Source organism: Chiloscyllium plagiosum, unplaced genomic scaffold, assembly GCF_037043375.1.
Source record: "Chiloscyllium plagiosum isolate Xiang-an unplaced genomic scaffold, Cpla_swu_hap1 HiC_scaffold_14, whole genome shotgun sequence".
In the NCBI taxonomy this organism is placed as follows: Eukaryota; Metazoa; Chordata; class Chondrichthyes; order Orectolobiformes; family Hemiscylliidae; genus Chiloscyllium; species Chiloscyllium plagiosum.
In genome coordinates, this window is record NW_028270152.1 from 104701956 (window position 1) to 104725607 (window position 23652).

General features: G+C 44.2%; 1 long non-coding RNA gene across 2 annotated transcripts in view; it reads right to left on the reverse strand.

The window, feature by feature from the left end:
* LOC148148109 (uncharacterized) overlaps positions 1-23652 on the reverse strand; it is a 105612-nt gene that overhangs the window by 44276 nt on the left and 37684 nt on the right. Inside the window, exon 7 of one of the 2 annotated variants that reach the window (XR_015759318.1) lies at positions 19363-19709. The exons of the other annotated variant lie outside the window; for it this stretch is intronic. This is a non-coding gene — a long non-coding RNA (uncharacterized LOC148148109). Of the gene's footprint in view, positions 1-19362; positions 19710-23652 lie in introns of those variants that run through there. 2 annotated transcript variants of the gene reach the window in all.

Here is a 23652-nt window from a genome sequence, read left to right on the forward strand (position 1 = left end):
CTGAATTGGAAATATATAGCTGTTCCTTCACTGTCGCTGGTTCAAAATCCTGGAAATCCCCACCCTAAAGGTATATACCCACAGCAGGTAGATTGCAGCGGCTCAAGAAGACAGCTCACCACCAATTTCTCAAGGGCAACTAGGGATCGGCAATAAATGCTGGGCCCAGCCAGTGACACCCACATCACATCAAATAAATATTTTAAAAATGTCTACAAGATCAAAACAGCTCCACACTGTCCTAGCTGCAATCTCTGCCCCTTCTTGAAAAAAGATAAAAGAATCTGACCTTGCTCAACTTTCTCATCAAAATCGAGTACAGTATTCACCCCAGCCCTCTCTTATATGAACCAGCAGCATTTCCACCACCAACAGTAGATCCTCTTAAAATATTTTGTCAGTAACTTTTAATTAACTGGTTACTAAAATTACAATGCAATCTCTACAAACAGATCAAATACCTTTTATGCAACAACACATTTTCTAACAACTTTTGTCGATCTCTGTCATTCCTTTTAGTTAGATGATGTAGGGAGGGATGGAAACACGACAGTGATGTAAGATATATGTAATACAGTGAGACAGGAAAGCTAGTATGGCTCATGTTGACTCTTAGACCCCACACAGTGAAGCAACACATTCACTGCATAATAAACATAACACAACATTTCAACCCCACTCACACCCGGCATGACAGAAATAAAATGTGAATCAGTTGGACAGGATTGGTTTGTTACAGCTAGAGTTTGGAAGAGTGAGGGGTGACATGACTGAAGTATCTAACATCCTGAATGGTTGGATAAGGCGGATGTGGAAAGGATGTTTCTACTTGTGGGTCATTCCTGAACTAGAGGGAACTGCTTTAAAATTGGGTTCACCCTTTCAGGACAGCGATGATGATATTTGTTTCCTATCAGAGGGCTGTGCAAGTTTGGAACTCTCTGCCCCAGAAGGTGAGCTCACTGAGTATTTTTAAGACACAAGTTGATAGATCCTTGTTAAGGGACGTTGGGGGAAGATGGAACACAAATCACTAACAGATCAGGCCTGGTCTAATTGAATGGTTGGGCACGCTCGAGGGGCCGAATGGTCACCTTCTGCTTCTCTCTCACATGATCCAAGGAATGAGATCTTTGTTTAAATTTAATTTACTGGGATGTAGGTGCCACTGGCTGTGGGCAGCATTTATTACCCAGAGGGCAGATAAGAGTCAACCACATTGCTGTGGATCAGGAGTCACATGTAGGCCAGACAAGGTAAGGATGGCAGCTTCCTTCCGTAAAGGACATCAGTGATCCAGATGGGTTTTTCCTGACATTCGAGAATAATTTCATCAATAGATTCATAATTGTAGATAAATTCAAGTTCCATGTCTGCCATGGTGGGATTCGAATCAGGAACCCCAGAATATTCGCTGGGTCTCTACATTAACAGTTCAGCAATGATAGCATGAGGCTTTTACCGAGCTACAAAGTGTGGAAACCAAAACCTTGATCAAATAGTTAGAATTAAGGAGTGTTGAAGGGAATGGGGGAAAATAATTACCAAGTTTAGGTTCAAGGCAACTGAAACTAAAGCCACCAACAGGGAGGAGATTAAAACAAGAAACTCACATGCAGCTGGAATTGGATAAGTGCAGATACCTCAGGGAGGTGTGGAACTACGCAGGGAGGACAGGGTGAAGTCACGGGTAGATTTAAAAGCAGTGAACCAAATTTTGAAAATATCTTTCTGAACATGATGTCGATCAGGTTAAAACTGAGGTAGGTGTCTGACACAACTTGCTGCAAGGACACAGACAGCAGAATCTGAGGTGATCATAAGGTATTGGAGGTAGAATGTGGGAGACGAGCTGGGACTGTATTGGAGTAGTCATAGTGAGAGGGAACAAATGCTGGATGGAGGGTTCAGCAGCTGATGGACTGATGCTGAGGTGAGCAATTGGTAACTGAGCAAGTGACCACCATCTGATAGGACAAAGAAACTGATCCATCAGCCTGAAACTGACTGACCACGTGGCTGTCAGTGACTCCAACACAAGTGAATGGAAACATTGCTCAGAGCCTGTTTCTGTAACAGTCAACACAACCAGGAAATAAAAAGTGAATAATGAGCTGAAAACAAGGTCACTGCTCTATGAGAGTCAAAATCATTCAATGTTCAGTTACTGAACATTATTGATTCACAGAATATTCTAACCTGCAGAATCACAGTAAAAGGGGAAAGTAAACAACATTCTTGGCAAAGACATAATGAACCAACTGCTTGTATAAAAACAGCTCAGCACAAAGGGGCTGAATCCTCCACAAACTGACAAACACAGATACCATCAGATTGATAGATAGAGATTGGAATTTGTTAGAAAAACCCTTCCCTGCTGATGGTGTATGATAGAAACCATTCTCAGTGTGATCTGTCTCTGAAAAGAGTCTCTGTTTCCCCTCAGAAAAGCAGGTGTGTCGCGCACTTACAGACTAACTTACAGACAAAGGAAACCTGATCAGGGGTTCGCAGGTTAATTATTGCACACAACAAGAGCTTTGACCACAACAAATTCCAGTGAAACCAACAAAGCAATGAGAAAGGTGAATTAGTCTTTATAATCATGCAGCCTCTCTCAATCAAATAATCCCAGTCAACTTCCAAACATTTTAAAACTATTAATCTCAATGTATACATATTTATTTCCTTCCCTAATTTCCTCCAAAAATATATCTAATTATTCTCTTCAAAGTATATTTTATATGATCAATTCATAATCACAATTCATTTCCAATTATTCTTAGAGCAAAACAACTTGCAAACTAAAATAGTTTTCATGTCAATAATGATACTGAAAACTTTGTTATGTAGTTTAATCATATTTCAAAATATTGTTTTGGTTCATTATTGTAGTGAAGCTAAATTTAAAGTCTATTTATTTTCTCTGATATCCTTCCAATACTTTATTCCCTAATAAGAATACATGGTGTAATGGGTGACAAGCATTAAAATAAAATCGAATTTTCAATGCAAGAACTGGTATAAATGATCACATATTATTCAGTTCATTCATTGCCGTTGATGTTAAGAGTTATTTTCATTGTATGATCACGTTAAATTCACTTAAATAATCACAGTACAATTCTCACCTCTATAGATATGTAAAGTGATTGTCAAGTTATAAATATTTCAAGTAAAAGCAATTTCACATTTTGTTCTGTTTTCTTCCAGGAATGACAGGATGTGTTGCATTATTATGAGAAACAGGAACAAGTGAAGGTGGTGCCTCTCTGACGTGCCGCCTTAAAGCTAAAGGGCCAGGTAGTAGTTACAGTGGGGAGTGTACCTAGTGCCCCGCTCTCCTTAGAAGGCAGTGAGAATGGTGACACTGGCTGGAACGGGTTAGATGGTGAAGCGCCCACGTATCGACAGTGGGACGGCAATGGGTGGGATGACCCACCGCCCTGTAAGGCCCAGAAGGCCATGTCCATGGCACCGCTGGGCATCAAAGCTCAAACTTGGACAGACAGTAGGGAGCCAAAAAGGAAACTGACAGAAATAAACCTTAACCGTTTACCTGGCTGAACAACAGGTATTGGTGAATGAAAACCCAGCCTGATAGAGAAATGCTATTAATGGGCCTTATTGAGACAATATGGATGAATTAATTGAGGTATACAGTCTCACCGAAGATGGTGTCAGCCAAGATCTCTCAGGCCAAGATGCCCTGAAGTGTACAGCAGAACCTGTCCCTGCAATGAGAGGGTGGGGGTGTGAGCCGGTTCCCCCCAGTGCACAGCCGATCAGTGCCTCTAGGCATTTACAGATATTACAGGGACACACTGAGGAGGAGACAGGCTGAATGGGCTAAAATAATCTTGGTGCCTCAGGGACCCAAGGGTAATATCAAGAATCATACAGAGAGGAAGCCTGAGGTGTGTAAGGACCACGGAGGATTACCAAACCCCAACCTGTGATGAAATAGGTTTGAAGTATTTAAAAGATGGCATGGGACCCCATTTAACTGTAATTATAAACATGGGACTCCCAGTGGGAGATAATTCTAACCAAATGCTGAATTGGGCCATGAGAGCTGAGGCAAACGCAGAAACACAGAGGAATAGCTGCAGTACAGGGAGGGTAATCAGACCCACAATGTTACAACGGAAGCAGGAAAGGGCACATAGCCAAGGAACGGAGGCAGAGAGAGGGAGATAGATGTTCACATTGTGTGTGGCCTGAATTCACGTTGGGACATGTATAGCCCATGAATATTCATTGATGCTGTGTTTGGAAACCAGCAGAACATAATATTACTACAGGAGCATTTATATCAGTTACCGATACGGATTTGCCCCTCACCCCTCAATCACTAAAATGAAAGCCATTGGAGAGAGAATCGAGGAAGCTGGATGAAATAAACTTCTCCCGACGCAGATCACGGATATGGCAAAATATATTCAAATATGGGAGTGTGAAACTGAGGAAGGGACCACTCTGGGAGTTGCCAGTTTAGAACAGTTAGGAGCAACTATTGATGTAGAGACACGAACTGTAACATGGGAACAACCTGGCCAGGCCCGGGACAGGAAGAAAGGGAGAGGCGACATCTCCACAGTCGTTACCTTGCAGGGAGACTGGAACAGTCAGGGAATCTGGGAGTTATAGCTAGGACCCAAACAGCAGTGTGGGTTACTCAAACAGGAATGTCGGTTATTATCTTTGGATACTGTAAAGATCGAGGGCCCTCTCACTCCCCACACAAACCGGATCCCATTAAAGCTGGGGCAGAGGAGGCGGTAATTGTGACAGTAACAGATTGAGAGAAGCAGGAAATAGTCAGACCGACAGTATCCCAGGCTAATTCACTGAATCCAGACGGCTCATCCCATCTCACTATTGAGTATACCTCCCTCAGTAAATCTGCCATTAAAGAGTATCCTACAGTTGCAAACCACACCACTGTATTTAATGGATTGAAATCACAACAGGATATAGTCTCAGCCCTTGATATTGTGAATGCGTTCTGGTTCCTAATGGCAGAATAAGCTGGTGTTTACTGTCGAAGGATAACAGTACACCTGGATCCAGTTACCTCAGGGATCCTTTAATATTCCATTATATCCCACCGATGTATGGCTGATGGAGTTAGTCTATTTAATCTCACCAACACCTCATTACCTCAGTTGGTGAGAAAGAACATATCCAAATATTAAACATAGTATTGTGTCAGTTCAGGCAGGCCGGGCATAAAATTAAAATTAAAATTAAGAGTGCAACTGGGAAGGTAGGTAGAGGTGTACCTGGGACATCATATCAGGGAGATCAAATCAGGAAGACAGAGGGGATAATCCCAGTGGAACGAAAGATCATGATTTTAAAACTATTCACCTGCACATCGCGAAGGGGTAAGGCAAACTTTAGATTGTTTAATTATTGGAGGCCTTTTGTGGAGAATTATCCAGAATTGGCAGAACCACCATAAGCCCTGACAGAAACACTGACATTAGCCAGGGGTCAGGGAGTCAGCATATACACAGACAGTCAGCATGCCTTTGGTATAGTTCATGACCATGTGTTGGTCGGGCTCGGTGAGGTACATCACCTTGTCTGGGGGCCACATGGAGCATGAAGAACCGGTCAGAGAGTTAGTGGAAGCAGCTAACTTTCCCAGTGAAGCAGCAATAATGAAGATTAGAGCTCACAGGAAAGTAGAATCCTCACACCAGCGAGGCAGTGAGTATGTGGCTCAGGCGGGCGAAATACTGACTGAAACAGTGCAGACATTTGAGGAGATGGCAGTGGCAGTAGCTGCAGAAGTGAGAGAGGAAGGTTTAAAGATATTCCCAGAAACAGTCCCACAACAGGAGAAAGAGGAATGGGAAAAGGGTGGGGCAGTAATAGGACACGACAGAGTCTGGATGATCCAGCAGTGCCATCACACTGTAAAAGACAAACATTATTAAAAACATATCATGGGCCAGCCTGTATTGGGCAGGATACAATGCAATATCAGATGCTCCACTACAGGGAGAGGCCTGGAACAGGGGGAGATACAGCAGTTTTTTGTTGAAGGGGTGTAGTCTTGTACACACTATATGAGCCAGGGAAAACAATCAGGGTAAAATGGAGGCAGCAGCAGGGACGCAGGGGCACATGGGTACAGTTACAGATGGATTTTACACCCACCCCCAACCCAATCCCAGGGAAGGAGATCCTGCTGGGTCTTAATAAACAGGTTTACTCAGTGGGTGGAAGCATTCCCCTGCAGATTCTGACCAAGGGACACATGTTACAGGGAACATAGTTAAACAGCTCTGTGGCCTGTTTGGTACTAAACAGAAATCCCATCTCCCATACCACCCCCAGAGCTCAGGGACAGCAGAAGGAATGAAGCAGACACTGAAAGCTAGTCTGACTAAGGCCCTCCCAGAGACAGGCAGGGATGGGTTAGAGTACTCCCCACCATCCTAATTAAATTGACATCAACCCCAGCAAAGGGAACGGGGCAGTCCCCCTTTCAATTAGTGACCGGACGGACTATGCAGATACCACAGGGTGCGGTATTGGGAGTGCCCGAGATGTGCAATGGCAAGGATAGGGTTAAACAATTCTTGAAAGAACTGGCAAAGCAACTACATGAGCTGAGAGGGGAAGTTGCAGAGGGACAGAGAACCAGAAACTGGGAAAGGGAGCACAGAAATATCCGAGCTGACATTCCAAACCCAGGAGGTCGGGTCGGGGGAAAATGTTACCGGAACGCATGAAGGAAACCCAGCTGTACTTGGCTGGGGGAGCCACAGAGTTCTCGATAGGGAACGCTCCCATCATGCCACAGTAAGGAGCGTTGAATAAAGGTCACGTGTGCTGCTAAACTCGGGCTCCTCTTTGATACTTCTCCCAGCAACAGTTGTGCAGAGGCATGTTGCCGGCTGGAGGTCTGTGGCCAGTGCCGTTGTTCCACAAGGATCAGAGCTGGGACATCTGTTGTTTGCAACATATATCAGTGAATAACATGAAAATGTAAACAACTTAATTAGCAAGTTTGTAGATGGTACAATTGATGAAGCTGTGAACAGTGAAGAATGTTGTCAAAGGACACAGCAAGAAAGGTCAGTTAGGAGGTTATACGGAGAAATTACAGATAGATCTGAATTGGACAAATGTGTGGTGATGCATTTTGGGAGGCACATTGCATGAGGAATGTATACACTAAACGGAAGGGCCCTGAGCAGCATTGATATACAGAGGGATCTTCAGGTACAAGTTCACATCTCCCTGAAAGTGGTGAAGGAGGTGGATGGCAGGCTTGCCTTCTTCTCTCAGGGGACTGAATATAAAACTGTCATTAGGCCACCTTTGGGGTATTGTGGGCCATTTTGAGCACCGCATAAGGAGGATGTGGAGGCTTTGGAAAGGTTGAAAACAGGTTTACCAGGATGTTTTCTGGATTGGGAGAGGTTGGAAAGACTTGGATTGCTGTCACTTGCGGGGTGACCCAAGAGGCACAGACAGAGTGAATAATCTGAGTCTTTTACCAAGATAGAAACGACAAATTCTAGAGGCCATAGATTTAAGGGGAGAGGGGGCACGTTTAAAGAAAATGAAAACCAAAACAACTGCAGATGCTGTAAACCAGAAACAAAAACATTTTCGGGAAAAGTTCAGCAGGTCTCGCAGCACCTGTGAAGAAAAATCAGCGATAACGTATCTGAGGAAGGGTGACCAGACCCTAATTATTAACTGATTTTTCTTCACAGATGCTGCATGACCTGCTGAGCATTTCCAACAACACCTGAACAAGTTAAAAGGGAGTTGTGTCAGACAAGTTTCTTATGCAGGAGGTGGTCAGTGACTAGAATGTACTTGCCTGAGAGATGGTAAAAGCAGAAGCAATCACAATGTTTAAGAGGCATTTGGGCTGACACATAAGCGGGCATGGGTTGGCAGGGATATGGATCATGTACAGGCAGATGGAATTAGTTTGGAATGGCATCATGGTCCACACAGACATGGTGGGCCGATTATTCCGGTGCTGTCCTGTTCTGTTTTCCAGGGGGTAGAATGTGTGGAGGGAGAGATAATATTTTGAGTGGAATATGTCTCTTCTTTAGAACACACAGTAAGTTGACAATTTTGAGAGAAGCAATGTAGAAAGGGAATATATGTTTGAATGGCACAGACACAGGGAGTAGGACAGCAGGAATGGGGGGCAATGTGTACAAATCATTAAAGGAGAGAGAACATAAAGTGTTTTGAGTAAACGTAAAGGATACTGGGCTTCATTAATAGAGGGAATGGTAACATACTCATGGAAAAAATGCTGACCATTGACAAAGCTCCAGTTAGGTCACAGTTAATCATTGCATCCAATTCTGGTCACCAGATTCCTGATCAGGCTGGGAAAGTTAAAATACCACAGAGGGACCTGTTTCATAATTTGCTTTCTTTCAGGATGGAGGAGAAAGTGAGGTCTGCAGATGCTGGAGATCAGAGCTGGAAATGTGTTGCTGGAAAAGCGCAGCAGGTCAGGCAGCATCCAGGGAACAGGAGAATCGACGTTTCGGGCATAAGCCCTTCCTGAAGAAGGGCTTATGCCCGAAACGTCGATTCTCCTGTTCCCTGGATGCTACCTGACCTGCTGCGCTTTTCTTTCAGGATGCATTGGCGACTCAAGGGTTAAACATTCTCCTGCCAAAGGTCTCACTGCTGTATTGTAAGAATACAAGGCCTGTACTCTTACAACACAGACAGAACACCTCAGTAGGGGCAGGCGGACTGTACCTTCGAAATAGAACGTATTGCAGGAAAAAATGTGGATTCCCCCGTAATCCCAGACAGAGGAATTTGCCGTTTCCAGACAAGACTGAGAGTCCTGGGTACAAGCCTGTTAAACTGCCTCCCGGTCCCATTATCTTACCTCCCCTCCATATGAGCATAGGTAAGTGAATCCCCCATTAACTGAAGGAAGAACCCTTCTGCCTTAATCTCTTCCCATCAACACATAAACATGAACAATACGATAATCAGTTTCTGTAATCCATCACACGTTATCACAGGACATCGCCATAAATCAAGCTTTGTAAGGTCATAATTACGTACTTTAAACTATATGATGACAATCGCCCATGTGGCTGATATGCCTTTGTCTAATTCCTATTAAATATACTGTCTCTGTGGGTAAGGCAGAGATTCGTGAAGGTGAGTCTCTGCAAGTAGACACTCGGCTACTTCAGAGACGCTTTGAAACTCTCGCCGGCTGTCCGATAATAAAGCTACTGCTGTTCTGCAGAAAACTTGTCTCGTCTGGATTGTGGAACAGAATAGGCATCAACAAGGAAGGATATGAGTGATCTTCAGGGTGTGGCGTACAGACTTACTGGAGTAGTTCACTGATGAAGAAAATGCAGTCACTGAATTGATTTGAAGAAATTGCGATTTTCTTTGAAGTAAACAAGTTGAATATATTTTTGATAAAGCTGAATAAGATTATAACACCTAGATATAGCAGACAAAAATATCTGTATTCGATAGGTGATCTGCAACAATTAAGATCAGATGTAAAGTTTTGAGAAAGTGGGAGATGAGCAAGTGTTTCTGCTGACTGTATTGGCTGGAAATATGCAGAACATGCTGCCTATTACGGTGTTGCAAGCAAGACGATGAATGATTAAAAAAAACAAATATATCAGGTCTGAGGGAAATAAAATCTCAGAGTTTGGGAGACGGATGGGGAATGGGAATGTTGGATTCTGCTACAGAGAGACAGCTTGGATTTGATGGGCCTCTTTCTGTGCTATAATGCATTTTATTTGGACCTACTTAACTTGATCTGGTCACCGATTAAATTGTCATTGAGGTAAATCTGCTCAGTGTTCCTACTCAAACCAATACAGGCTGTCCCTTCACAGCAGGAGATAATGTTTACTGCTTTATACTGGGTTCTGGGAGGAGGGAGGGGGAGCGGTGGGTGGGGTGGTGCTAACGGTGTGTATAACAGTCTGCCAGCATTTATCTGAAATGAAAACACTAGTGCAGCCACACTAGGGACAGACTCTGGAAATGTGGGGAATGCCAGAAGGGAATTCTTTACCCATTCCCACCTGGAAACGAGCCAAACCAGACAGCCCGGGGAGAAGCTGTTCACCTGCTCTGTGTGTGTGTGTGTGTTGGACGAGGGAGATCCAGTAGATGTAGTGTACCTGGACTTTCAGAAAGCTTTTGATAAAGTCCCACACAGGAGGTTAGTGAGTAAAATTAGGGCGCATGGTATTGGGGGCAAAGTACTAGATTGGATTGAAAATTGGTTGGCTAATAGGAAACAAAGGGTAGTGATAAACGGCTCCATTTCGGAATGGCAGGCAGTGACCAGTGGGGTACCGCAGGGATCCGTGCTGGGACCGCAGCTTTTTACAATATATGTTAATGATATAGAAGATGGTATCAGCAATAACATTAGCAAATTTGCTGATGATACAAAGCTGGGTGGCAGGGTGAAATGTGATGAGGATGTTAGGAGATTACAGGGTGACCTGGACAAGATAAGTGAGTGGGCAGATGCATGGCAGATGCAATTTAATGTGCATAAATGTATGGTTATCCACTTTGGTGGCAAGAACAGGAAGGCAGACTACTACCTCAATGGAATCAATTTATGTAAAGGGGCAGTAGAGAGAGATCTGGGTGTTCTTGTACACCAGTCAATGAAGGCAAGCATGCAGGTACAGCAGGTAGTGAAGAAGGCTAATAGCATGCTGGCCTTCATAACAAGAGGAGCTGAAAATGTGTTGCTGGAAAAGCGCAGCAGGTCAGGCAGCATCCAGGGAACAGGAGAATCGACGTTTCGGGCATAATTCCTGAAGAAGGGCTTATGCCCGAAACGTCGATTCTCCTGTTCCCTGGATGCTGCCTGACCTGCTGCGCTTTTCCAGCAACACATTTTCAGCTCTGATCTCCAGCATCTGCAGACCTCACTTTCTCCTTCATAACAAGAGGAATTGAGTATAGAAGCAAAGAGGTGCTTCTGCAGCTGTACAGGGCCCTGGTGATACCACACCTGGAGTACTGTGTGCAGTTCTGGTCTCCAAATTTGAGAAAAGACATTCTGGCTATTGAGGGAGTGCAGCATAGATTCATGAGGTCAATTCGTGGAATGGTGGGATTACCTTACACTGAAAGACTGAAGCGACTGGTCTTATATACCCTGGAATTTCGAAGACTGAGAGGGGATCTGATTGAGACGTATAAGATTATGAAAGGATTGGACACTCTGGCAGTATGAAACATGTTTCCGCTGATGGGTGAGTGCCGAACCAGAGGACACAGCTTAAAAATACGGGGTAGACCATTTAGGACAGAGCTCAGGAGAGCCTTCTTCACCCAGAGAGTGGTGGCTGTGTGGAATGCTCTGCCCCAGAGGGCAGTGGAGGCCCACTCTCTGGATTCATTTAAAAATGAGTTGGATAGAGCTCTCAAAGATAGTGGAATCAAGGGTTATGTAGATAAGGCAGGAACAGGATACTGATTAGGAATGATCAGCCATGATTATATTGAATGGCGGTGCAGGCTTGAAGGGCTGAATGGCCTACTCCTGCAGCTATTGTCTATTGTCTATTGCGTGTGTGTGTGGGGGGGGGGGGAGCGGGGGGGTAAGGGATTCACTCAGGCATCCATCCTGCTGAGTCACCAGTGAATTTACTCATAACCACAAGTTGAAGGATTTTTTTTTCTCTTATTCTCACCAAGTAATGAACAATGGTATTGGCAGTTCATAACGTTTTTTGAATATAGAGAACTTAGTTTTGGAAATGTTCCCAACATTGTTGAACATGTACAGATTCACACTGGGTAGAGACTTTTATTTTCCTTTATTCATTCACAGGATAAGGGTGTCGCTGACCCGGCAGCATTTACTGCCCATGCCTAATTGCCCAGAGGGCAGGTATGAATCAAACCCATTGCTGTTTATATTCATATTAATCAACACGAATGTCAGACTATATTAATTATCATCAAACTCAAATCCATTTGATATTCATATATTTACAATCAGTGTTCAATTCACCAAATGTAGCTGAAGGTAATAATCTTCAAGTGATTCGAACAGAGAATACATCTGAATACTTGTTCAGCAAATTAAAGCCTGTTGTGTTTAGGTAGTAATAATTTTAAAAAGTAAGGTGACTTGAGAATAATGGAACAAGTTGATTGTTGAGAATCTGATAATCTTGTCTTAATCTGGAGTTAATTTAGGATTAGTTAACAAATGGTAGGGAATCCCAGCCCCATGGAGTGCACATCCAGTTCCATGTGGGAAAACCAGGACCCTTCCTGTATCAGCGACAAGCACAAGAACACGGAGGTGACACGGGAAATGTCAGGAACACCAGTTAATCCATGGTTAAAGTACTGCACTCACTCCTCGTCCCCACGTTGATGAGTTCTCACCAGAGAGGGTACAGAGGAGATTGATCAGAATGTTTCCATGATTGGAGAATGTCGGCTCTGAGGAAAGGTTGGATAAGTTGGGGATGTTTTCCGAGGAGGATGAGCTGAGATTTAATTGAAGTGATAAGATGCTGAGGAATCCAGATTGAGTGAATAGGAAGGAGCTATTCATAACAGAGAGGTCAGAAACTGGAGGTTTTAGATTGAAACTAATTCTCAGAAAGAAGGGGAGTGGATGGTGGGGAGCAGGAACTCACTGATGGGGAGGTAGAGGCAGTAGTCGGCATCACATTAGAATAAAAGGACATGGATGTAACTGAAACGCTAGAACATGCAGGGCTATGGACTAAAGTCTGCAGAATGGGATCATTGCGATTTATTTGACATTTCTCCAGAATATTAAACTCAAGTCCAATTTGAGAATTTATGAATATCAGCCGACCTGAATTCCAAACGTCAGAATAAATTTGTCAGTAAGTTACAGCACAGATCGAGGCCACTTTGTCCATCCTGTATGTGTTGGCTGTAATAGAACTATCCAGGCTTTACAGCGTTCTGTACTCACCAATGACAGCAACAATTTCAGACTGTGAACTCTGTCCTCTTTGTTGTTATAATCTGTTTTTTCAAAGTATTTCTTTGGCAGCTGCTCACCTTGTTTCCTTGTTTCTTTCCCAGCCCTAACTCCATTCCCTGTGGCCTTGAGAGACTACCATTTCTGCTGTTTAATTTCTCCTGCCTTCCCCCGTGTGACAGAATGTCTTTTTGTCCTTGTCTCACCCCCACCTTGCTCACAACCTGTTACATTTCTGATGGTTCCCAGACATCTGTAACTATCACTGCGCCCTCTGGGTCAATGGCACGAGTTTTGAATTCTCTTCCTCCTGAGATAATCAGAAATGTTTCCAGTTGCAGTTTCCCCCAGATTTTATTTTGAAAAAAAACAGAGCATTTGTGTCAGAGTCAAGTATTTGTGAGCCTTCATCCACAATTCTGAGCACTAGACATAATCTATGACCCTCCCACAGATGTGCAGGTTTGCTGGATTGGCCGTGCTAACATGGCCTGTAGTGTGTAGGTTAGGTGGATTGGGCTTACCATGGTAAATGTGGGTTATGGAGGTAGGGTCATTGCAGACTCGATGGACCGAATAGTCTCTTTGTGCACCTCAGAGATCCTGTAATTCTAACTAGTTGTGATTGTCGACACGTTTTCCTCATGCCAGGTTCATTCAGCTCAGTTACACATGCTGCCTTTGTGTTTCTGTGGGTGCTCTCTCACTCCTTTCCTTCTGTTTTACAGCAATTTCACACTGTACGCGATGGTGAGAATACATTTGTAAATATAAATACTCCAACCGAAACCCGCACAGGTCAGGACCTGTTTCTGCTGTTGATGTCGCTCACAGGGAACAGGAAAATAAAGGTACAGTCATACATCTTACAAGGACACAGAGGTGACAATCACCAGGAATGGCAACACAGCTTAAAACTCTATTCTCAAGAAAAAAGGACGCTGGAGAGACAACTTGGTTCAAGTAGGAAGCTTTGTGACTGTATTTTCAGAGATCTGAGGCTGAAATCATTGGGTTTAAAGCATGTTTCATTGCCCCAGGTCATCAAAGGTGCTATCTAAATGTGCCTCTTTCTTTGTGTCTTTTTGTCTGAGTTAACAATCAGATGGACAGGTCAGTCAGTGTCTGAGTGCTTTTCCAAATCCCTGATCCAAAATCTGACTCCCCCACAATCTCAGGTGCCTCACCACTCACTGGGTCATGTAGAAACTCTGCCGTTACAATGAGAACTGCCTTTGCTGTCAGCTCTCCTCATTCTTCTGCCTAATCCCCACTTCTCTTCATTAAATCCCAGCTGCCTCTCGTCCACCCACATGGACACGTTGAAGATCATGACAGGAGATTGGATTGAAACTGAGTGTTCAATAGCCAGAATGAAAGAGGAAGAAGGAAATAAACCGGGTTTGTGGGTCTCAGGGGATACAAAATCCAGGCTGAGCCCTTTGTGGGCATTCCCGCAGTAATACGAGACAGCATTCCATGATGAGAGTTAAACCCGAGAGGCAGGAGAGGGAGCCACTGAACATTAGCAGGTTTAGCTCAAACACAGGAGGTTTGTTCAGTCAATAACAGTGTGTTAGACATGGATGTGAAGTGAACAGTGAGGGGGAAAGTTACCACAAGCTGCAGATGGACAACTTTCATTGGAACAGGAGGAGGCCATTCAGCCCCTCAACCCTTCTCTGCCATTCAGGATGATCATGGCTGATTTGTGGCCTAACTTGCAATTTTCAAAACCCTCCAAACTCATTAATAAACTCCTCTGCAACAGACAAGATCAATATTGAAAAACTAACCATCTGCAAATGCTGGGAAATCAGGAATAAAAACAGACATTGCTGGAAAACGTCAGCAGATCTGGCAACATCTGTGGAGAGTGAACCTTTGGGTCCAGTGACCGGTCAGGTGACCAGCTGCAGCTGACCATTCTGCCTTTTCTGTAACACTCTCTGGAACAGGTTCTGGTGCGAGGGGGATGAGACTGTCAATAACAACTGAGAAAACAGGAGGACGTGCTCAATCAGAATAAAACCCATTTTGGTCTTTCACTTTTAATTCAACTGCAAAAATTATTCATTATTATTTCTGAAATAGGATAATAGACCAGTAAACAACTCTTCATGTCATTGGGTCTGGGAAACTGTTTATTCTGACCTGGTCCAACCGACATGTGAATCCAGACCCTGAATAATGTGGTTGACTCTGAACCATCTCCTGGGCAGTCAGAATGGATGACAAATGCTGCCCCAGCAAGTGATGCCATGATCCCATGAACAAACAACAAATCCAATCACTGTGGTTAGTTGTGAACTCGATGGTGTTTCATCAAGTTGGAGTGAACTGCTTCCCACACTCAGAGCAGGTGAATGGCCTCTCCCCAGTGTGTATTCACTGGAGTACAGTGAGGTTGGATGATGTACTGAACCCAGTCCCAAAGTGAGAGCTCCTGAATGGTCTCGTACTGGTCTCCTGTGACCGGGAGAGATATTCACCATCCCAGAGGATAGTGGGTAAAGGTACCTTCAAGAGGGGTCTCGTGAGAGTAGATCAGGATAAACTGTTCTCATTCAGGAAATAATCAATAATGAGGAGGCACCGATGTAAAGGGATTCATAAAAGAAGTACATGTGACATGAGACAAAATGTTTTCATGCAGAGAAAGTTTATGGTCAGGAATGCACTGCCAAAGAGTGTGGTGGAGCCAGGTACAATGAAGAGGATAGAATTGAACAGTCATTGGAAGGGGATGAATGGGAATGTTTATGGGGTAAAGGTAAAGAATGGCATTTGGTGAGGTGATCCTTTGGAGAGCTGATGAGCCAATCAGCCTCTTTTTGTCCTTCTGTGAACATTTCATTCTGAGCCCTCTAAGGAAATATCAGAGCAGGGATTGTGAAGAAGTCAGATTGATTGAGAGTCTCTGTGAACAGAAGTGAGACACCTATACAGAAAGACTTTGGGATGGATTGAATCAAATGTTATAAATTTGCATGGCCCCCAACAGTACAGCCATTACAAATGGGAGTGATCAAGAGAGTGGAATTAGAGCAGCAAATACATCTTAAACATTGATGCAGCTAAAGGGGATGCTGGGTAAAGATACCACAGTTAGTGCTGACTTCATTCCAGATACACCAGCCAGGGAGCACATCCTTCCTGTATCTGTCCTATCGAGCTTTTGAAGAATTTTGTTCATTTCAAGTGTTTCATTTTAGATACTCCAGAGAAGACAGTGTCATGCTCTTCAATCTCTCCTGCCAGGGCAACACTGTCGTCAGAATTCAAGTCACTGGTGTGTGTAACTGGCTGCTTCATGGACTGGAACTGGCAATTGAGACTGTAAGGCTACTGTATAAAATATCTTCAATTGTATTGCCAGATTGCCAGAAGCATGAGGGGCTTTAAGAAAAAAACACAACTTACGGGCATTGAGTGTCAGAGCACTTCCTGTTGTGGGACATCCTGTTTAGATACAATCTATTGATAATTGTTAGAATTGACTTACATTAGCTCTGTAGAAGTGGTCAGAACATTATAACGGTCATTGGAGAAGCTAACAAATTTCCCATGGATTAAAACTTGTAAATAATAGAATAGGTATGGGTTCTTCTGGTAAATTGCACAAAGTTATTCAAAATGGTCCTAATTTACTTTCAGAAACAAGTGAGAAAAAGGCACATTACTGAGGTCATTGCATTAGTCCTAATTTAGAAGTTCAGGAGAACTGACAGGAGAACTGGTATTGGGGGTTGTAATAATGATAGGGAAAACCTTGTTTTACATAGAGAGAGAGCTCCCAGATGGGAAACTCAGCTTTAACATCACATCGACTGCAGAGTCGTCCAATTGCACAGGTCCAGATCCTTATCGGTAATATGGAAGGAGAACGCAGCATTCTCAGCCCAGACAAATCATTCCCATATTTTGCATGTGGTCGAATATTTAACCGGTCATGTGATCTGGGAAGACACCATTATGACAGGACCAGGGCGAGGGTACGCAAAAGTGGAGATTGTGGGAAGGAATTTACCTACCCCTCCCAGTGGACACTCACTGACACAGTCACACTGCGGAGAGGCCGCTCACCTGCCTCACATATGGGAAAGGGTTTACTCGATCTTACAATCTGCTAAGACACGAGAGATGACACAGTGGATTTAGATCCTTCACCTGCTCCATGTGTGTGAAAGGATTCATTCAAATCTCCCATCTGCGGAGACATCAGTGCATTCCCATCGGGGAGAGGCCATTCACCTGCTCAGTGTGTGGGAAAGGATTCACGCAGTGACCTGCTTAAACACCAGCGAGCTCACTCTGGGGGAAAGGACATTCACTTGCTCTCAGTGTGGGGGGAGAATCACTCAAATGCAGCACCTGCTGACACCCCAGTGAGCCCACACAGGGGAGAGACCATTCAGATGGTCAGTGTGTGAGGGGGGGATTCAGTGATTCATCCTGCCCCCTGAGACCCCAGCGAGCCCACACAAGGGGAGAGGCCATTCATATGGTCAGTGTGTGAGAGAGGATTCAGTTATTCATCCTGTCCCCTGAGACCCAAGCGGGTTCACACTGGTTAGGAGCTGTTTACCTCTCTGTGTGACAAAGGATTTGCTGAGTCTTCAACACGACTGAGAGCCCAGTGAGTGGTCACAGGGAAGTGGTCACCCACCTGCTCCGTGTGGGGTAGAGTTCACACATCACTGCAGGACTCTGATTCTGGAGTTACTGTCCATCAGAATCAGCACAGGACCTTGTATATGACGACACCGTTGGAGTTTTGATGTTGTGGTTGTTCATCACATTAACTGGGCTGGAGTTGACTGAATTTATATTGCCACTTTCTGAACCTCAAGGTGTCTCTCTGTGCAGTTAGTCTCCACAAACAGCAATGTGACAATAAGCAATGATAATCTGTTTTGATTTAAATTATGATTGTAGCACTGCTGCTTCACAGCAGCACGGACAAGGTTGGAGTCCAGCCTTGGTCAATGTCGAGTTTCCACATTCTCTCCATGATAGTGTGGGTCCCCTCCAGGTGCTATCTTCCACAGTCCAAAGATAGGCAGGTTAGGTGGACCAGTCGTGCTAAATTGTCCACAGTGTCCAGGAATGTGCAGACTAGGTGGATCAGCCATGGGAAATGCACTGTTGCAGGGATGGAGTGCTCTGGCTGGGATGTTCTTCTGATGGTCGGTGGGATTTGATGGGCCAATGCTCTGCTTCCACACTGTCGGGATTCTATTCTATGATTGAGGATAAAGGCTACACAGCAGGATGTCCTTGGAGAAGGAGCATGTGCTGTGTATCAATGCTCTCGATGCCTTGAGATAGAGGTGGGCACCGCAGGGGATACAGTGCTTTATCTCCACCGCTGCCCCCTCCATACAACTCTACTTTGATTTAGTCCCTTCTCACTTTGTCACTTGTAATGGTTTGCTTGGCCCGTAATGGGCTTTGTTTGGAAATCTTCAATTGGTTACACAAATGATTGGTTACTGCTGGTGATGATATGTCTAGATTAGAGTGGTGCTGGAAAAGAACAGCAAGTTAGGCAGGATCCAAGGAGTAGGTAAAGCAACGTTTTGGTAAAAGCCCTTTTCCTGCACCACTCTAATCTAGGCTCTGGCTTCCAGCATCTGCGGTCCTCACTTTTGCACTGCTGGTGATTATGTTAACCAAAATCAAAATGGCGTAATGATGATTTTGATGGTGGGAAAGTTACTGTGATAATATTTCTGGGTCGGAGAAATGGGGAAAAAGAACGCTTCACAGCTCACAGAACTAGAACGGAAAAGCAGTTAAATCAAACCAAAGGTTCAGACAGGGAGGGAATATTTTCCCGGAGTTTGAGTAGCTGGAAAGTGATGGGGTCCGGGAATAGACAGGATTTTGTTTTACAGGAGGTTGAAAGTTTTAAAACTGTTATATTCAGACAGTTTAATTTATTTTCTTTAATTTTATTTGCTGTGCAAAAAACTTTTACAACATTTTAAAACCAAACTTTACAAACCTTGTGTTAAAGATAAATGTTAAATAAAATCCATCAAACCATCCCTCACTGAAAAAAGATGTGGAAGTTCAATCTCCTGGAGAATCCCTGCCCTGCCTACTTCTTCCTACCTATATACATACCTGGAAGATAGCAGCAGGAGGAGACCATTCAGCCTTTCAATCCTGCTCCACCATTCAATGGGAAACAGCTAACCATCCAGCTCAGTCTCCTGTCCCTGCTGTGCTCCAATCCTCTTTCATGACTTTACCTCGAAGAACTATATCGAAGTCCTCCTTTGGTTTCACTGCCTTTTGTTCCAGTGACGTTGCGGTGTTACTGTGTGGGTATCGGCAGGGGTAATGTGATGGTGCTGCCTCCTGGAGTATGTACTCAGCCTCCCTAATCATCCTGCAGTAACATCAACTGGGTTTTAGCAACTAGAGATAGAAACCGTTTCCAGGATATGGGCACCACTGGCTTAGCCAGCATTTATACCCCATCTCTCGTTACCCTTGAGAAGATGGTAGTGAGCTGCCGGCTTGAACCATTCACAGTCCATTTGGTGCAGATAGACCGACAATGCTGGGAGGTAGAGTGTTGCAGGATTTTGGCCGAATGATTCTCTATCTTTGGTTCTTCAAACACTGGGTAACTTCATCATGATCTGCACATGATTCTGAGATTTCATTCTGCAGATTTTCACCATCTCGCACCCTGTATAAAGGAATATGTACAGATTAGAAATACAGAACAGACAATTCTAGTTTCTCTGGAATATTTTTCCCCTTCCTTCCCCCAAAGCTGTAACCCTCCAGCCCACTTACTCTCTCCCACCATTCTGACTCTGCTACCCCCTAATGTACACCCTCCCCATTCTCATGGAGTTACTGATAAACAGATCCGTGGCACCACTTCCTGTCCCTGGTTAGACTCTGCACCCTTTCTGGGTTCACTTCCTTTCCCTTCAGTTGCTGCAAGTCAATAATGTAACAGCAGAATGAAACAAAAGGAAACAGAAAGGGAGGTGGCAGATCCTGGACAGAAGAACCTTCAGTCTGGGAGAATGGGTCAGATCCTTCTTTGTTTCCCATTAGTTGATTCCCACCATTACAATGAATTGGGGATGGAGAGTGGTCCTACATGGGTGTAGTGACACTTTGACCCCCCAACTGATCAATACTATGAGCAGATGCATTCCTCCTCCAGCCAATCACAGTGTGAAATACTTTCCGCAAAGTATACCTACCCAAAGCACATGCTCCAAAACCCACCCATTTTCTGTACATGCACAGCGCTGGGTTTCCCCACACACGTGTGGTCCCTGCCTCAGGGCTTGTGGGAGTTGTAGTCCCCATGAAGCCACTGGAGCCCTGTCTCTGGGAAGTGATTGAAAAGTGTAGACTGGAGGGTGTTATGTATAGGATCGCCATTCAGACACACAGAACATATGGACTGTCACTGAGTTTTACTGAGACATCTGCTTCCACAATCTGATTTTCTGATGTAAGGAATATAGATTCAGCCAACTGGGGCGTGGGGTGGTTAATAGGAGGAACAGACTTTAAGCAGAGGTGGCTCAATGGTTAGCATTGCTGAATCACAGCGTCAGGGACCTGGATTTGATTCCAGCCTTAGGCGACTGTGTGGAGTTTACACGTTCTCCCCGTGTCTGTGCGAGTTTCCTCTGGGTGCTCAAGTTTCATCTCTCAGTCCAAAGATGTGCAGGTTAAGTGGATTGGCTGTGCTAAATTCCCACAGTGTCCATGCCTGTGCAGGTTAAGCCATTAACCATGGGAAATACAGGGAATGGGTGAGTCTGAATGGGATGCTCATTATAGGGTTGGTGTGGACTCCATGGACGAATACCCTATTTCTGCACTGGAGGGACTCTATTCTATTCTCATGAAGAAGAATGTACTTATCTCAATGTGCTGTGAATCTGGGGAATTCCTTATTCAAAATGCAGTGGATGCCAGGACAATGAGCAAATTTACTGAAGAGATACAGATGTTACATTTGCAATGAGATGAAGGGTGAGAGAGAGCAGGTGGGAAAATCCAGCTGAGAGCGAGGTGAGCTCAATCATCATGGTCTTAAATGGTGGAGCTGGTTCGAAGGGCTGCATTGCCTCTCCTGGGCCCAGGGCTTATCTTCTTACGGTAAAAACTGGAAAGCTGAATCCAAAACTCACCACCTTCACCAAAGGAGATTTTCAGAAAAAGCAGGATAGTCAGGTGGATGAGATAGTGAGGAAGTATGTAGGAGATAATGATTTTGCAATTTTAAACTGAGGTGAGTTAAAAATCACAACAACAGGTTATAGTCCAGCAGGTTTAATTGGATCATGATGAATAAGCAACGCTCCGAAATCGAGTGTGCTTCCAAATAAACCTGAGGGACTATAACCTGGGGTTGTGTGAATTTTAAAATTTTGTACACCCCAGTCCAACACCGGCATCTTCAAATCATGTGAACGGAGGTGAGACAGTGATGTATGGTTTTAGGCTGTGTAGTACATTCACACCGTCCAGAATACTCTGTTGTGAATATCTATCCTGTACTTTATTACAAAGCCAAGGTCTCTGACAATGAAAACCAAAACACCCAGGTAACATCGCCTCACCTCATAATCTGATAAAAAGACTTGTGTTAAGTATGATTGAATTTAGAATATAGTTGGAAAGCGGGAAGATTAAATCCAATCCAGATCCTGTGCTATAACAAAGGAGACTACAATAGGATGAAGCAGGAGTTGGCTAATGTAGACTGGAAGCAAAGACTTTAGGGTGGGACAGTTGACGGACAGTGGAGGAATATCAAAGATTTTTTCAAACTGCTCAGCAAAAGTATATATCAGTGAAAAGGGAGGACTGTAGGAAAAGGAGTAATCTGCCATGGGTGGCTAAGGAAATAAGGGAGTCTATCAAATTGAAATAGAAAGCATACAAATTGGCAAAGACCATGGAGAAACTAGGAGATTAGAAAAACTTTAAAGATCAACAGAAAGCCAGATGGGATTGAGTAGCTATCCCCAGGGCCAGAATAGCAGTTTACACTGCTAGAGGGGAACCTATTGTGTGGGGAACATATGGCCTCTGTAATTGTTGAAGCACTTAACTGTTACCATAGAGATAATCCTGATGAAGTTAAAACTCACAGCACACTGCAAAAGCTTATAGTCCAACAGGTTTATTTGAAAGTACAACATGGTGATGCATGGTTTTTAACTTTGCCCACCCCGCTCCAACACCCGCTCTTCCACATCAGAATCCTGACAGACAGTCCCACTGAAACTGAAGTGCCTGTCAGATACCTGACTGAGCCACAGGGGTGTGGGAGAGGGGTATGTGATTTAACCACAAAGTGTTGAGCTGAACTTGACTTTTTAACTGCCGTTGCCATGGAGATAATATTGAGAGACAGCGTCCATTCAAAACCACAAACCACAAAGGTATAAGAATGGGAGTGGCACACCAGACGGTGGGGGGGGGGTTACCTGATGCTGCCTGGAGGTGCTCTGCATGTACACTATCAAGGTACCTGCCATGTCTCATCAATAAAGACTCAAAGATGACCTCTCAGAGTTCTGTGCCCAGTTATTCCTATCCAGCAGGGTTCAGGAATATGAGTACACAGCAGTCAGTCTTCACAGTGGAGAATACGAAGAACATGCCAGTACTTGATAAGGAGACTGAGGAAGGTGAGGACCAAGAAACAACCATCATCACAAAAGCTTTAGAGCTGGGCAAGCTTATGGCGGTAAAGGTAGACAATCTCCTTGCTCAGATGAAATACATCACAGGGTGCTACCAGAGATAGCAGGAGAAATAGTAAATATACTTGGAGTCACAGCATCCTAGAGCAGAGGCTGGCCCTTGGGCCCAAACCAATCAGAATGTCCATCCACGCGAACCCCATTTCCCTGCACTTGGCCCTTCTGCTTCTGACCCTTTGCTATCCGTGTATTTGTCCAAATGTTTTTACATATTGTTAATGTACCCACCTCAACCACTTCCACTGGCAGCTGAGTCCATATACATACCACCCTCTGTGTAAAACAGTTGCACCTCAGGTTCCCTTTCATTCATTCTCCTGTAACCTTAAACTGATGCCCTCCAGTCCTCGATTCCCTGGTCAAAAGACTGAGTGCATTCACCTTACCCATGCCTCTCATGGTCTTATAGACTTCGAGAAAAGATCCTCCTCTGTTTCCTCTGCTCTAAACAAAAAAAAAATCCTCGCTTGTCCAACCTCTTCCTATAACTCAGATCCCTGAGCCCTGGCAAAAATCCCTGTAAATTTCTTCTGCACTTTTTACAGTTTAATAACTGAAACCTACATTACATTCATCACATTTCCAGTATTTCCCCACGGCGCTGGAACCGACGCGACAACGCCAATGGATTACAAGCCACGATTGATAATTAACTCCTTTACAACAATCCCGTTTTCATCGTTTGTTCCATGGTGCAGGTATCCTGGTCTCTTTTTGGTTGCATGGATAATTAAAACCTTGTCCTCATACAAAACAAATCTGTAACTTAATTGTTCCTGGAAAATGTGCCATGTTTTTCAGACTTTTAAAAACAAACGAACTCTCTCTCCACAGTCACCACACTAACATGGACTTGGCTGTGTCTCAGTAATGTTTCCAGTC